General features: G+C 31.9%; 1 pseudogene; it reads left to right on the top strand.

Annotated features, from left to right (window-relative positions):
- The first annotated feature begins 13518 nt into the window (after positions 1 to 13518).
- Positions 13519 to 18172, top strand: LOC25479544 (protein SRG1-like; annotated as a pseudogene).
- Positions 18173 to 18364: the final 192 nt, after the last annotated feature.

The raw sequence follows: 18364 nt of genomic DNA, 5'->3' as shown, positions 1-18364 counted from the left end.
TTAACCTAATTTTTCCCTCCACACTTTTGCATTTAATGTTTATCTAAAGTAAAATAAAAGTATGTTCCCAATTATATGTTGTTTTTTTGGAAAGGAATAACCGTTAACCCGTCTCGCTATACTTAACATAATTTGTTACTTATAAATGTTAACTCGTCTTGCCATACTTAACCTATTTTATTTCTTAAAGTAAACCTGAACGCAAAATTTTGCCCTAGATTTAACCTAACTTCCTTGCTTAATTTTACTGTATTAACCCTATTAAATTATCCCTATTTAATTTAATCAAAAATGTTAATGTTAATTGTTAGAGAAATCAAAATAAACAAATCGCTCCTAATTTTTCTCCATAATTTTACTAAACAAATTAAATTAACCCTAGCTTTAATTTATGCAAAATGTCATCTCTTATTTATAAACATTAACCCGTGACGCAATATTAACACTAGATTTAACCTAATTTTTTCGTGTGACTTTACTATATTAACCCTAGATTTAATTTATGCAAAATGTCATCTCTTATTTCTAAATGTTAACCCGTGATGCAATATTAACCCTGGATTTAACCTATTTTTTCGCGTGACTTTACTATATTAACCTTAAATTTAATTTATGCAAAATCTCATCTCTAATTTTAACCTAATTTTTCCCTCCACACTTTTGCATTTAATGTTTATCTAAAGTAAAATAAAAGTATGTTCCCAATTATATGTTATTTTTTTGGAAAGGAATAACCGTTAACCCGTCTCGCTATACTTAACATAATTTGTTACTTATAAATGTTAACTCGTCTTGCCATACTTAACCTATTTTATTTCTTAAAGTAAACCTGAACGCAAAATTTTGCCCTAGATTTAACCTAACTTCCTTGCTTAATTTTACTGTATTAACCCTATTAAATTATCCCTATTTAATTTAATCAAAAATGTTAATGTTAATTGTTAGAGAAATCAAAATAAACAAATCGCTCCTAATTTTTCTCCATAATTTTACTAAACAAATTAAATTAACCCTAGATTTAATTTATGCAAAATGTCATCTCTTATTTATAAACATTAACCCGTGACGCAATATTAACACTAGATTTAACCTAATTTTTTCTTGTGACTTTACTATATTAACCCTAGATTTAATTTATGCAAAATGTCATCTCTTATTTCTAAATGTTAACCCGTGATGCAATATTAACCCTGGATTTAACCTATTTTTTCGCGTGACTTTACTATATTAACCCTAAATTTAATTTATGCAAAATCTCATCTCTAATTTTAACCTAATTTTTCCCTCCACACGTTTGCATTTAATGTTTATCTAAAGTAAAATAAAAGTATGTTCCCAATTATATGTTGTTTTTTTGGAAAGGAATAACCGTTAACCCGTCTCGCTATACTTAACATAATTTGTTACTTATAAATGTTAACTCGTCTTGCCATACTTAACCTATTTTATTTCTTAAAGTAAACCTGAACGCAAAATTTTGCCCTAGATTTAACCTAACTTCCTTGCTTAATTTGACTGTATTAACCCTATTTAATTAACCCTGTTTAATTTAATCAAAATGTTAACGTTAATTGTTAGGAAAATCAAAATAAACAAATCGCTCCTAATTTTTCTCTTTAAATTTACTAAACAAATTATATTAACCTTTGATTTAATTTATGCAAAATGACATCTCTTATTTCTAAATGTTAACCCGTGATGCAATATTAACCCTAGATTTAACCTAATTTTTTCATGTGACTTTACAATAGTAACCCTAGATTTAATTTATGCAAAATATCATCTCTTATTTCTAAATGTTAACCCTTTATGCAATATTAACCATAGATTTAACGTATTTTTTAGCGTGACTTTACTATATTAACCATAGATTTAATTTATGCAAAATGTCAGCTCTAATTTTAACCTAATTTTTTCCTCCAGACTTTTACATTTAATGTTTATCTAAGGTAAAATAATAACCTTAGATAATCATGGCATAAAATAAATTCTTCGAAAGAAAAGATGTTAAAACAACGGAACATTGTGATTCATCATAAAATATGTATGAGCTGACTAAGTTTATAAATTCAACAATTGGCCTAACTTAAGACAGATTGGAAAAATCGTTGTACGAAGTACATTGAGAAGAAGCCGAACTCTGACTTAAGTTCTGACTGATGTTTTGACTCTAAGCTTGAAAAGTGTTAAGGTCACGACAACAATTCAAGAAAAATGGTCAAAAAACAATCAAATCAGATTGTGAAATAATAATTTACTCTAACACTGTATTGTGAAATCATAATGCAAACTTACTAAGTCTTAAACTTCTCAACAACCGGAAAATGTAGGTTGATGAGCAGCCTCGAACCTGACCAATTGTTACATATATTTGGGTTGTCATTGACTACAAAATGGAAGCAAAGAACTCAAGGTAAATAAATGGTAAATGATAAACCTACGAAATATTTTTCCCATTTGCTAAAACAATTGATATGAACATGGTTGTACTCTAACCAATTCATACCTAGAATCACATCCATACCGCTCAAAGGTAGACAAACTAAATCCATTTCAAAATCACGACCAAACATAGACAAAGGACATCGCAAACATACGAGAGAAGTAGTCACCGAACCCTTAGCTGGAGTTTCGACAACCATCTCTCCATTCATATCAGACAAATCAAGACCCAAAGCAGAAACACAATCGAAAGCAATAAAGCAATGCGTAGCACCAGTATCAATAATAGCAACTAAAGGAGTATTATTAATATAGCAAGTACCTCTGATCAAACGATCCTCGTTCTCTGTCTGAGTACCAGCCAGAGCAAAAATTCGTCCCGTAGTAGGCGCCCTCTTCGGCTGCTTGCATTGGGAACCAATATGACCCTCTTCGTTGCAATTGAAGCACACAATATCATTAAGCTTGCAATCAGCTATTATATGACCCTTCTTGCCACACCGGACACATTTCTTTATCTCTTCTGGACAAACATTGCTCTTGTGGCCTTTCTCACCACAATTGAAACAAACAATCTCCGCAGGAGCATCCTTCTTTTTAGGCCGCCTATCATCGACCATTCTCTGTTTGCCCTTATCAGCAGGGGCACTATAGGGCTTAGGGCGACTCTGCTGGTCCTTAGTCTTCCTCTCATTCACAACCTTGTAATGAGCCTTGGTATCCTCCTCATAAATTCTGCAGCTATTAACCAAATCAGGAAAAACTCGGATCTGTTGGTATCTGATCGCCCTCTTAATGTCAGGCCTCAAACCATTCTTGAACTTGATGCATTTCGAGAACTCAGCAGTCTCAGCAGTATAGTGTGGATAGAACTTTGCCAACTCCACGAACTTGGCAGCATACTCGATCACAGACATGTTTCCTTGCTTCAGCTCAAGGAATTCGATCTCTTTCTTCCCGCGAACATCTTCCGGAAAGTATCTTCTCATGAACTCTCTCCTGAACACAGCCCAAGTCATAGTAGCTCCATCTTGCTCAAGGTTAGGAAGTAGACTAATCCACCAATCATCAGCTTCCTCAGCTAAAAGATGCGTACCGAATCGCACTTTCTGGACCTCAGTGCACTGCATCACTCGAAAAATCCTTTCGATCTCCTTAAGCCACGTCTGGGCTCCATCAGGGTCATATCTTCCTGTGAAAGTTGGAGGATGATTCCTCATGAAGGTCTCCAACATCCTGGTCTTAGCATTCACACCAGCATTCGCGTTAGGTTGTTGTCCCACAGCTTGGGCAACAACTTGTAGAGCAGCAGCTAACGCAGCATCGTTCCTTCCAGCCACTTCTGATATTCTACAACAAGTAGCAACAACAACATAAGATAGTAATACAAATATTATTAAGACTCGACAAGACTCTTCTAATTGACCAGACGAACCGACCTGCTCTGATACCAATTGTAACACCCCGTTTTCCCAATATGAAAATTTCTAAACATTTATGAGAGTAAACAACATAAATAAACGGGATATCACATTCAAACATAATCCAAATCAGTTAAATAACAATTTAAGAAAATAACTTAAACATTGCATCTTTGATAAACAGTTATCAAGTAATCACAGCATTCAATCATCATCAATAACATAACATCTTAGACTCGACAAATGCGACAATGCAACTTAGACACTCTTTATGCATGTGGTACCAATCGTCATCATAGTATTAATATACTTTAATCGTGTAGAGGACAAAGCTCCGATCGTGGTGAGGCAAAGCTCAAATCGTGGTGAGGACATAGCTCAATGTATGCTAATGCATGGACTCTATCAACAAAACACCTTAATCATCAAATCACTTATACATCCAATAATTTGGAGTTCATCATCAACTTATTCAGACTCATGCAACTTAGTTAAATAACAATTGCAGCATAATCAGATCACATCAAGCTTAATAACAATTCATTTTCAACTATTTCTTGATCATTCAATAATAATTCAAGTAAATGCAATCAATCAATAAATCACTATATAATCACTTAGCATTTCATAAAAACTTCACAGTTCTCAGTTAATATCTTAAGTAGGTCTCATTAGTACCTAAGGTTCCTTTCCTAACCAATCCAAACAACTCAGGTCTCACAATCCTCAAATGCACTCAGTTCTGGAAGTGCTCGCGAGGCGAGAGCATCTGCTCGCCATGGCGAGTACAAGCCAGATTCCCAACTAAGGTTGTTCCAGGTTCAATCTTGTTCTAAAACATTCTCTAATCTTTAGTAGACACCTAAAGGTACTCAAAGGCATCTCAGGTTCAACTCAAAAATCAAAAACTCAGAATTCGACATGCTCTCTGGTCAAGCTCGCTATGGCGAGTAGGGTTGCTCGTTGTGGCGAGCTACAACAAGTAACTCGCGAGGCGAAGGGTTATGGCTCGCGTGGCGAGCGATGAACATTCATCACTCGCGAGGCGAGGATCATTGCTCGCTATGGCGAGCGATGAACTTAGGCTCGGGCAGAATGCAGTTTCATAAAAATTTCATGATCTCACATGGTTCTAAGCCTAATTTCAATTTCAGAATTCATCCTAAACATATTCTAAGGTTATAGGATGGTTTCTACATCAATCTAATCAAGTTTTACCGTTTGATCATCAATTTTAGGGATTTGACCTAATTTCAAAACTTTTCTAAATTAATCCTAACTTTGTCAATTAATCATCAGAATTATAACAATGAACATTACTGAATTATTAGTCTCACCCTTACCTTGTATGAAGAAATCGCAGCTTTCCCTAGGTGATTCTCTCTTCTCTGGCTTTTTCTCCCTTTTCTCCAAAAACAGTCGTACGTACTAACTTTTCTAAAACTAGGTCTTTCTCTTTTATACCTCTTCCTAAAATCTTATCTTATCTCACTTTCTCCTCCAAAACTCTCTAAAATCTCAAAACAGCCCTCAACTAAATATTTTATTTTCTTTTCAAATCTTATTTTATTTAACAATAAAAAAAGTCTCATAATCTTATCAAATCATCAAAATCATTCAAATCATCTAAATCAACAAAACTCACACATATATTATATAAATATAATATAATTGCCTAAACTCGATTAAATAAATAATTAAACGAAAGTGGGCGTTACAATAATCACAGCATAAAATAAATTCTTCGAAAGAAAAGATGTTAAAACAACGGAACATTGTGATTCATCATAAAATATGTATGGGCTGACTAAGTTTATAAATTCAACAATTGGCCTAACTTGAGACAAATTGGAAAAATCGTTGTACGAAGTACATTGAGAAGAAGCCGAACTCTAACTTAAGTTCTGACTGATGCTTTGACTCTAAGCTTGAGAAGTGTTAAGGTCACGATAACAATTCAAGAAACATGGTCAAAAAACAATCAAATCAGATTGTGAAATAATAATTTACTCTAACACTGTATTGTGAAATCATAATGCAAACTTACTAAGTCTTAAACTTCTCAACAACCGGATAATGTAGGTTGATGAGCAGCCTCGAACCTGACCAATTGTTACATATATTTGGGTTGTCATTGACTACAAAATGGAAGCAAAGAACTCAAGGTAAATAGATGGTAAATGATAAAGTTACGAAATATTTTCCCATAGTGTTACATCAACTATATTTTCACTGCATAAGGAAAGACATTTTTCAGGTCGTTATCAAACTTATACAAAATCCTATCATCTTATGCTGACAAATAAGAAAATATTACCTTTTATCTTTCAACACAATGTTCGTACACAGTTTCTTTCTAGTCCCAATTGGTGTCTTGACAATCTCATGAAGAAGCCCGATGATTTCTCAAAAAAATTACTATTATAAATGTTGGAATTTATACTATATGATATTATATTTGTTGGTGTCATAGAAACATATATGTTTAGTTTTTTTGAATAAGAAAAAGATATTGAAATATAATATTAAAAAATAAAGAAAAGGTTCCCAGCTTGAGTTGAAAAGAGGTGTTTGTGAAATAAATTGTGGAGAAGTACTTTTTTAAAGTAACATTCAACAACTTCTGGTCAAAGCTCATTCCATTCAATTTTATGCGTTCAAAAAATGTTCTTTTTTTAGTACGTACTTAATTGATATTGTGTTTGGCCTAAATTCTCCTTAAAAATGTAGAGAAGTTTGAAAAAAGTCGAGTCAAACGATACCTTAATCTCCCACAACGGCAATGTCGAAGCAACTGAATTTGAGAGAAAAAATTGAAAAATAGTTAAAAATATAAAAATTGGAAAATAATTAAAAGTTATTAAAAATATAAAAATTAGAAAATAATTAAAAAAATTGGTTAGGATATTTGTGAGGTTGTGATGATTAAACAATATTGAAATTAAATATAAAAGTGATAAAAAGATAATAAAATTTCTTTGAAAAAAAGATAAAATTAAATGGAACCTCCTTAAAAACTTAAATGGAACGGTTGAAAAAAATAAAGTTAAATGGAAGAAAAAAATATATTGAAATATAATATTAAAAAATAAAGAAAAGGTTCTCAGCATGAGTTGAAAATAGGTGTTTGTGAAATAAGTTATCGAGAAGTAATTTTTTAAAGTAACATTCAACAGCTTCTGATCAAAGCTCTTTCCATTCAATTTTATGCGTTAAAAAAATGTTCTTTTTTTAGTAAGTACTTAATTGATATTGTGTTTGACCTAACTTCTCCTTAAAATGTAGAGAAGTTTGAAAAAAGTCGGGTCAAACGATACATTAATCTCCCACAACGGCAATGTAGAAGCAACTGAGTTTGGGAGAAAAAATTGAAAAATAGTTAAAAATATAAAAATTGAAAAATAATTAAAAAAATTGGTTAGGGGCAAAAATGGAAATTCATAGGCAACTTAAAAAAAAAAAAAAAAAAAACTTAACCAATTAGTAATTTACCAAATTGCCCCTTATAGGGGCAAAATGGTAAATTCAATGGACATTTCTTTTAATATAAGTATATAGATACGAATTCTGCAGAAGTAATTTTAATGTATAATTTAATCATGTTTGAGTAGTCCAAAATGAAAGGACCGCCGTACTGACGGACCTCGTGTAATTGTGCGCCCTTTTTAATGTAGCGAGAATAAAATGCATTTGTTTTGAAAATTCTGTTTTGCAATTTAAAAAGTCTACTATGAAAGTAGAGACACAGAGATATCGTTTACGCGTCGAAAGAGCGAAAACGATATCGACTTACAAAACTCAGATTTTTAATTGAAAAGGTTAATGCGAAAGCACTTCTTTTAATTTTAACTAAGAATTTATTAAATTAAGAAAAGGGATTTTTTAAGCATGTAATTATACAATACGAAAGTAGGGAGTTACGCTTTTAAAAATTCCGACATGTATTGTGAAAGCAAATGGTGTCTCTTGTTCAAAATTTTCTACAAACGTTTAATTTTTCTCGTTGCTATTTAATTAGCGCAAAGTTACTCGAGTGACGAAGGTTGACGGAAACCATCGTTTTAGTCTCTACCCTTTAATTAATTAACTAAAATTTATTTTTATTTTCTGCGCATTACCAAACTAGTTTGATTTCTCCTTAGATAAACAAAGTAACAACGAAAAACGGTACTTGTTAAATTGGTCTCTGTGGATACGATACTTTTTATACTAAAACCGACACAGCCGTACACTTGCGGCCCTGTCACTTATCAATAGCAAAACGCGGGGGCAAAGAGTTATCTTTAGCATTTACAATTTGTCGAAGGTATAAATTTCTTTGATTATATGTCCAAATAAAGGCACGTGCTAAAAATATAAGCTTGTTGAGTGAAAATAAAAATAGCACAAGCAATTAAAGTTCGACAAGAAACAAATATTCGACTTTGGATTAACCAAATAGTATGAGACATAGCTGAAACATTACAAAATGGGACATTGTTATGTTACAAAGTAGAGCATAACAAAACCAGAATAGTAAATTTGAAAAGACCAACTATTGGGCCAAAATACACCAAGTCGAAAATCCAAAATGGTCAAATCAAGTTGTGTTCATTCAACACATAACAAAATAGTTTTTCAGACCTTTACAACAAAAAGTCGAGATCAAAAAAGGGAAAGTGCTCTAAAAACCAGGCGAGTTCGACATCAAGACGGCAACTGAGACAGATATTGACCATGTCATAATCTTCATCTGCACCTAGAGATGGCAGATGAGCATTGCGGATCGTATTGCTCAGCACGCAAGCCCCGTCGGAAGGACAAGTGAATCTATAAATCAAATCAGGGGGCATTAACCGCAACTCATGTTGACTCCAATCAAAGAGAAGGCCATCAGCGCTAATGACGTCCCTACAATGAGCAAGACGTTGTCGAACAAAAAGCTCATTGAAGAGGAACAAAATGTCATCCCTGTTGAAACCCTCACTGGCCAACACCCTCAGCATGATCAGAAAATATGTGGCTTCATCCGACTCTGCGAAGAAGGCATTTCTCAACACAAATCGAATCCTTGGTAAGTTGGGATGGGATGGATGAAGCATCTGGGCCGCTCTAACGATGCAGAAAAGCGCATGGCCACTGAGGGTGAGTTATTGCATGAACCTCCTATGTCCCACGTTAGGCGAAGGAATGGTAAGAAGGTGTAAACGGTCAGCAGACACAGCCCTAAGAACCTCAACGTCTTTAGATAGTTGGCGGTGGAGCATTGCAGATGCCCTAAAAGACAACAACCCTCTACTGCTCGAAGCAGCAATCTTTTTGGAAATAAAGAGTTGGTGTTCCAAGGGGAATACTTCCATGGGTTGAAATTGGTGCGTTTTCCTTACAAGAAAAGGGAAGATATGAAGAAAAAGAAGGTTTGGTGAAAAGTAAGTAAAGGAACGAAGCTTCTTATAATAACAAACTCGTTTGATGAAGCGATCTCCTCATCTCCTCCTTCCATAAATTGCCACGAGTACAAAAGAAGGTAAAAGTGCTTTGATATAGTGGATAATTAATGGTCTTGGGAGACAAAAATCTTGGAAATCTTGTGAAGAAAGGAACAATGTTGGTGAGCATTGAGAGTTGTGAAAGGGTGCACCTAAAGAAGTTAAATCAATTACAAATGGCGCCCTAGAGCCATAAATAGACTTCTAGGCGGTTTAAGTAAAAAGACGTGGCCCCTCGAAAGCCTAAAATGATCAAAGAAAAAAAAACTGAAAAGATCATTTATGGAAGGTAATGAGTGGGATGATGTCATCGTTTCAAAATAACTCGAGGCATTATTAATAAATGTCAGTTCTCCTCTGGATAATGTTTCATCGAAAATGGCATTTTTGGGGGCATCTTGGTAGCCTGTAATTTCGACAGGCTCATTTAATATGGTCAACATTTGGTTGACCTTTAACTTTGCAGGAATCGAAGGATTTCTCATTTCAAATTGAGGATTTTGAAAGGATGGTAAGCCTAGCGCACATAGTCAGAAGTTCGACAGAGCAAGGCTGAAAGAGGGATCGCATCGAAGTCAAGTATTCAAGGCAAGAAAACATGATTTCAAGCTCAAGAGTGGTTCCCTTAGTGGAAATGTGGGGACAAGCGATTGTCCAAGATGGAGAAATTGTTGATCATGGGATTAGTGTTTTGCTAGTTATTTTATTTGGGTATAAATAAGAGTTTCCAAGTCGGAAAATGGGTCGCAAATCATTTATTGAATTCTACAACACTCAAACTATCGGTGTCTAAGGAAACGAGTTATATAGAATGTATGTAAACTGATTTGCAGACCACTTTACTTTTAATGCAATGCATTTTACCTTTTCCTTTAAGTTTATGCGTTTAAACTTTTACTCTTTCCTTTGATTTTGTCTTGCTTTTACTTGCAATCTCAAACCTGTCAAGAGACAGTGTCTTTTTATTTCAAAACTCGTCCTTCTCTCTAAGTAACCTGAGTGCATCTCGTGGCCTTTTTAAAACCGTTTTCGATCAAAACATTTGCACAACATGTCTTGAGATTTCTAGTTCGGTCTCGCTTGTAATAATCAGAACTAGCCCGTTGTTTGCTGAAAACACCGGTAAACAATATTATGCGTAATTGATGAGTTATTTAATGAAGTGTAATTGATGAATTATTTGACTAAGTGTAATATGAAAATTATTTGGTGTGGTGATTATTTGAAGCTGATTTATACAATGAAGATGATTATATGATGATGTGGTTATTTAATGATGTGTATCTAATTATGTGGAGATATTGTGAGATTCTAAGATGTGAAACTAAATGAGTTATATGATGATGTGAATATTGGATGATGGTAACATACCTCTCTTATCAAAAATATTTGACGATGATGTTATTTATAGATGTGATGATATGATGATGTGTTGATATGTTGTATTTAATGATGGTGCTATTTAAAGATGTGTATTGTCGAGTCATTGAATGATGTGCATTGTTGAGTCTTTACTTGTGTTCATGCATTCATGGTCAGTCCTATTTCAGGATGTTGTATTTGACGATGGTGTGGACAAAATCAGTAACATACCTCTGATGTCCAAAATATTTGAAGATAGTGATAGGTTTGGTACCACATGCATATAGAGTCGAGTTAGTGACATTGCATACATAACTGCAAGTATATTTGAAGTTGTTAAATTTGATGATGTATTATACGGCGATGTGAATATTTAAAGATGTGTGATCTGACGATGTTAATATTTGAATATGTGTGATCTGAAGATGTAAATATTTAACTACGTGTGATTTAAATGTGTTGTTTAAAGATTTATAACTATTTAAAGATGTGATATTCTTCTATTTTAGTCATGCGTGAATGATGTGTATTTAGCTAAATATCAACTCGAAGTTCATAATTGCTATTGATATTTGCATATTATTGTAAGATATTGATTGATAGCAATGTCCACCTTTCCATTCCATTATGTCTTGTCTTATATCTACGGCCCCTACCCACAAACTATTGTAACTAAATAATTTTCGTTTCACTATTTTCTTCTGGGTAGCAATGTCCCATCCACTATTTTCTACTTTTGCTTTTTTATTTTGTTTTTTACAAACTCCCTCCATTATATTGATTACCTTTGAGATTTAATGAGTATTGTCAAGCAGTTGAGGAACTGGAATTTCAGTATTTTAAAGTGAATAAATTAAAAATTTAAAGTTTGAACAGTAACATTTATATATTATAATGTATTATCCTTAACAACTGAGTTATGTTTACAAATACTTAAGATTTAAACTTTTTTTTGCCATATTGTGACAATTTAACTTCTTACAGTAAACTTTGAGAAATTAAATGCATAGTGTCTAAGATTTTTCTACTTGATTTCCTATTATGTGACAATAAAACACTTGTTAATATTTTATATGTAGCTCCTGCTTTTTTCTAAAAACATTATTTTATCTAACAAAAATATATTTCATTAACAAACTACCTTTCTTCAAGAAAAACTAGATATATCTTTACAAACTACTACTCTGTCTACAAAACATCTCATTTATCTATGTATTGTTTATTTCTAATTTTTCTTTTTAAAGATAATTTATAGCATATTTTTTTGTCGTTGTTTTTAAGTGTAATAATATGTGTCCATCGTATTTTTAAATGATTTTTTAAAGTAATATTTATAATATTATAATAATCTTTCTCACAAAAATTGATTTATTTTTCTAACAAAGGATGAATTAAACATGAATATTGAAGCGTTAATGGTTTAATAATTTATATTTAATTTATACTTTGATTAAAAATTCTAAAATTTTATTAATGATGTTTTTATAATATTTTAAACATGACCCTAAAAACCAAATTCAATAATTGAAAGGATACACAAAAAAATTTAGAAGGACTTAAAAATAAATTATGACATATTTATATAGAAAATACAAAAATTACTTATTATCAAGAAGCCCGCTCAAAATATAAATGTTTTTGATAATTTTAATTTTATTATATAGACAGTTTTGAATTTTGAAAACTACTTTTGAAGTATGGTGCATGAATGTGATTTAAATCAAATGAATTTGGTTTTTGTGTATTTTTTCATCACTTCAAATTAATTTGTATTTGATCACCGTGAGTTTAGCTTAAGTGGCAAAAATATAGCATATTATATGTAAGGTCGGGGTTCGAATCTCAGACACGCACTTCTTCACAATTAAATTGTGTGAACTCTAGTCATTAAACTACTTGACCAATAAAAATAATAATTTGTATTTGTGTGTATTTCTATAAAGGAAAATAATACTCCCTCCGTCGCATTTTAACTGAGTTATTGGCTCATTTCACACTTACTAAGAAAGAGTGTATAAGAGAGAGAGAGAGAGAGAGAGAGAGAGAGAGAGAGAGAGAGAGAGAGAGAGAGAGAGAGAGAGAGAGAGAGAGAGAGAGAGAGAGAGAGAGAGAGAGAGAGAGAGAGAGAGAGAGATGGTTTTGAGTGTCCTTATCAACTATTTATGCAATCTTCTTTATCATAAATGCAAAATAGAATATATTGAATTGAGAGTGGTGAAAGTAATGTTATAATTGGAAAAAAGTAAATAATACTGTATTGAAAAGTAAAATGTGTCAATTTTTTTGGAAAAATATTTTTTTATAAATGATTCAGTTATTATGGAAGAGAGGGAGTATTTCTTACGAAAATCCGAGCGACGAAATGCAAGAATCGCTTTTTATAGCAGTTAATTTCAGTCACTGCCTCCTTCTTGGTGTTAAAAGACAAACCGAAAGTTTTGTTCATTTGTTATAAATGCACTACTAGAAAAAGCAAAATTAGCGACGGAAATTAGTGACGGAAAAAATGAAATTCCTCACAAATTTTTTAATCGCAAAATTTAGTAACGGAATTAGAGAGGGATTTCATGTTTTCCCTCACTAAATATCTCTCACTAATTTTTGTTTTTTTAGTAGTGATGGTTGAGATTGTGGGATAGAAGTGGAGGGAAGAAATTTTATGTAATTGATCCATGGTAGGACTCAATAGAACGTCAATATTAGATTAATCTTAGGACTAAAAATTGTGGTCTTGTTGGACCAATTTTTTTACCGGTCCATATTATACGGTATCCCTCTCCTATATAAATTAACCCCATTCATCACTCTTCAAATCAATCCAAACACATGATCGATCTCATATAAATGGGTGGTTCTTCCGTTGTCTTGGCACCTTCAGTCCAAGAGTTGGAAAAGCAAGGAATTACAAAAGTTCCAGAACAATATCTTCAACCAAATCAAGACTCTATTCTTGTATCTAACACAACATCATTACCGCAACTACCGGTTATCGACCTTAGTAAACTGTTTGGTGAAGATGCAACTGAGCTAGAGAATCTAGACCATGCATGTAAGCATTGGGGTTTCTTTCAGGTTTGTTGGGCCAATTATTTGCATCTCTTCTTTGATTTTAGAAATTGCTTTTAGGTCAAAAAACCTTTGGATTTATTGGATCGTAACTCTTTATCCATAAAATCTATCGGAATTTATAACACACTTGACTTGGTATGGTCATGTTGACTTGGGATCTTAGGTTGTGCTTCCCTCAAGGTTTTAGATTCAATTCTCTCTGTGTCAATTTTGATAAGTTAATTTAACTTCTTAAAAAACAATTATAACATGGTTGTTGATTTTTAGATCTAATCCTAACTCTCAATAACTTATTTCGGAGGTTAAGAATTATGAGACGTCTAAAAAGCAAATCACCTGAGTTATATTAAGTTTTTCTTAATACATAGTGGGCCTAAACCCTAATTTATTTTTACATTTGAAAACAAGTTCAAAAGCTAATAGGATTTAATTCAAATCGTCATTTAAAGTCTAAGACCATCCACAATAGAACACCTCATTTTAGTGCTTAAACAGATCTCAACTGTACGTGTCACTTGTTTTATAACTAATATACAATAAGCACTTAATATCTCCAACCCAATACCCGAAAAAAATTATTAAATGGATCCTAGTAATAACTATATATCATTAAATTTTAACAAAAAATTATCTATTCATTATATTATATAACTTTAAAATATTGCATTAATTTCATTATAAACTATAAAAAAAAGTGAACAATTTTTAATTTTATTAATAATTCAAAAAAATTAAAACTTGAAAAAAATCAAATTAGAATAAATTACACACGCTTGATTTCTTTTTTAACTTTAAGATGAAATGATGTAGTAAAAAATAATCTTTCGTTGAAAATTCAAAGTTGATAAATTAAATATAACACTTGTAAGTATTATTTAATTTATTTTTCTACAATTAAAATAATATAATAATTGAATAGAAAAAATAATTACAATTAATTGTGGGTTTAAATGCTCTTTTGGTCCCTTAAGTATTTAATTGGTATCGTTTTGGTCCCTTAACTAAAAAAAAGATTGTTTGAGTACTTTAAGTTTTTTTTTAGTTACGTTTTGGTCCCTTCTGTTAGGTTTCCGTTAGGGTTTAAAAAAAAGTTAACTCCTAGACACGTGTCACCTTGTCATTGGCTCTGAGTTTTTTTACAAAAAAAATATATATATATTTTTTTATAAAAAAAAAAATTTAATATATATATTTTATTTTTTTGTATAAAATCGTAGAACCAATGACAAGGTGACACGTGTCACTTTGTCATTGGCTTTGGAATTTTATTTTTTTTTAAATATTTTTTTTTTTTGTAAAAAAAAAAAACTCAGAGCCAATGACAAGGTGACACGTGTCCAGGGGTTAACTTTTTTTTAAAACCTAATAGAAGGGACCAAAACGAGACTAAAAAAAACTTGAAGTAATCAAATAATCTTTTTTTTAGTTAAGGGACCAAAGCAATACCAATTAAATACTTAAGGGACCAAAAGAAGCCTTAATTGTGTATGTGGTGGGACCCACATATAATAAGAGAGATAGTGTACCTATAATATAAAAGCACCCAATTAATTAATGTCACACTGTGGGTACTTATTTAGCTTGGTGCTAAATAGGGAAGAACCCCCATTGTAGATGGTTTGAGACGAGATATTGCATTTAGTTAATATTAAATATATGTATGCTTTAGAGTAGGAAATAATCTATACATTGTGTTCATATTCTTTGAATTTTTGTTGAGTCTAACTCAACTTTACAAAATCAGAATGTAAGGTGGGGACCAACCCAAATTTATAAGTTTATGTTCAAATTTCATCTCATTCAATATGTTACGCTTAACACATTCACCTCACGTCCAAGATGGAAAACTAAAGTGTGACTTGAGTGGAGCGATACCGGTGACCTCATAACAAATCTTGAATAAGCTCTTATGTCATCTTAAAAATTTAGTATTCCTTCCGTTTCAAAATACAAGTCGCAATTTTACAATGTGCAATATTCTCATAACTTATGTTGACCATATTTTTTTAAGTAATATATAAATACAAATGTTAGCATATAAGATGTTGTTTGATTTGTCTCAATGAATATTTTCAAAATGTCAAATTTTTATAATTTTCTATTATATATATGATTAAAGATATGAATGATCAAAGTTGTGTATTGACATGTCTGTAGTGGTTCACTGCGACATGTATTTAGGAACGGAAGGAGTAATAACTAACTCAAGCTTACAAAACTAACTTTTGAACTGAGGGTTGCCGACACTTATTTACTTATTCTCGTATCTTATCTCATCAAATGTAGAACTTTTTAAGCATGTTTAACTTTCTTTGCTTTTTTGATTTTTTTTCATGGAATTCAATTACAGCTAATCAATCATGGAGTCAACCCTTTATTGGTAGAGAATATTAAAATTGGCGTTCAAAAATTCTTCAACCTTCCAATAGAAGAGAAAAAGAAGTTTTGGCAAACAACTGAAGAAATGCAAGGGTTTGGACAAGTTTATGTTGCATTGGAGGAAGAAAAGCTAAGATGGGGAGATATGTTCTTCATTAAAACTCTCCCATTGCAGAGGAGGCATCCCCATCTAATTCCCTGTATCCCACAACCATTTAGGTGTTATTCCTTCTTTAAATTTTGACAAATTATATTTGTGCTCTTTTACAATACATCATCGAGTCACTTTTATAAGCAAAATTTAACATTTTAAATTAATTCATTAAATGATGTATGTCGTTTATAATAAAGATCATATGCATCATTAATTAAATGAATTTAAAATATAAATTTTTGTATATAATAATAACCGGAAGGTGTATATTCAAGTGGTTCAATTTGTGGACCATACACAAACTTTCTACTTGCAATTGACATTAACACAATATATTATTTTTAGTTGGTAACAACTACAATACCCATAAACAAAAGGTGGATAAAACTTGCTCATCAGATTTAAAACCAATCAAAATCATTCATTTATCTGTTTATGTTAATAACGTAAATAGTGGAAGAAAAATGAATGGTATTTAAACACCAAAACATAAATTCATATTTAATTCATATTTTACAACAACAATAAAAATCTTTTTTTTTTTTTGGAAAGATTCTTATAATATTCTATACATCATTGAGAAGAAGAAAAAATCAAAAGTTTGAATGATGGAAGAGTTATCGATTGACTTAAAAACAGAGACCATAAATGGTGATGGAAATTTTTTGAAGAACTAAAAGTAAAAAAATATAAATTAAAGAGATATATATAGGGATAAAAACATCTGAACCTACACTACTAAAAAAGCAAAAATTAGTGAGGGAAAACGTAAAATCCCTCTCTAATTCCGTATTTGCGACCAAGGAATTTGTGAGGAATTTCATTTTTTCCGTCGCTAATTTCTCTCGCTAATTTTGCTTTTTTTAGTAGTGCTAAAAGCCACCCTCCAAACACTTTTCTTTCTTAATTATAGATTTTTTTTTTCAGAGAAAATAACTTATATCATTTCACTAAAAATCAGATCAGTAATACATGTTGGAATATCATCAAAGACATGGAAGCTAGTACTAGATCGTTGAAATTGAAATTATTAGCTATAACATTTTGCTTTTGTCCATTGCAGAGATAATCTAGAGAGCTATTCTCTAGAACTGAATAAACTATGTGTGACACTCATTGAATTTATGTCAAAAGCATTAAAGATCAAACCAAATGAATTGCTAGAGTTATTTGAATAGGGAAACCAAGCAACGAGGATGAATTACTATCCTCCATGTCCTCAACCAGATCAAGTCATTGGACTCAATCCTCATTCTGATGGTAGTGCCCTTACCATTCTTCTCCAACTCAATGAAATGGATGGCCTTCAAATTAAAAAAGATGGAATGTGGATTCCAATTCGTCCTCTTTCTGATGCTTTTGTTGTTAATGTTGGAGATATGTTGGAGGTAAGTAGCACACAAATTTTGTAGAAAATGGAAAATGAGAATTGTTGTACTAATGACCAATGTATTAAATCTGGTGTGCCAGGTACAGACCAATGGAATTTACCGAAGCATTGAACATCGAGCAACGGTGAATTCGGAGAAGGAGAGAATCTCTGTTGCTGCATTTCACTCTCCTCATATGGGCAGATATATAGGTCCAACACCCAGCCTTGTTACTCCTCGAAGTCCTGCATTATTCAAAACAGTGGCTACTTCAGATTTCCTCAAGGGATACCTTGCAAGCAAGATAAAGGGGAAGTCATACTTGGATGTTCTTAGGATCAAAAACGAGATTCATGAATAGTAATTTCAGTTCATACTTCATAGCTTTGCCGATCCTTTTATATCCTATACTATATGAAATAAGAGGAATTAGGCTTTGGTCCTATATATAGAATTGTAGAGACAAATCCTTTGAATTTAATAGCACCGTAATAAATGGCAAAACTCTAGTCAAAAGAGTTGTTTAGTCCTTTTATAATAAATTAATTATGGTTTTGGTAAAATTGATTTCGTTGTGTTTTATCTATCCTAAATATTAATTTTTTGAGTAGGCAGGATGGGAACTTCTACGGTACACCTCATAAATTGAATTGTACCGGTACTCCTGCTTCAAATATTTACAATTTAACGATTATTTTA

The sequence above is a fragment of the Medicago truncatula genome, chromosome 5 (assembly GCF_003473485.1).
Source record: "Medicago truncatula cultivar Jemalong A17 chromosome 5, MtrunA17r5.0-ANR, whole genome shotgun sequence".
Lineage (NCBI taxonomy): Eukaryota > Viridiplantae > Streptophyta > Magnoliopsida > Fabales > Fabaceae > Medicago > Medicago truncatula.
The sequence above is the reverse complement of the archived record's forward strand: the minus strand, read 5'-3'. Positions and strand labels throughout refer to the sequence as shown.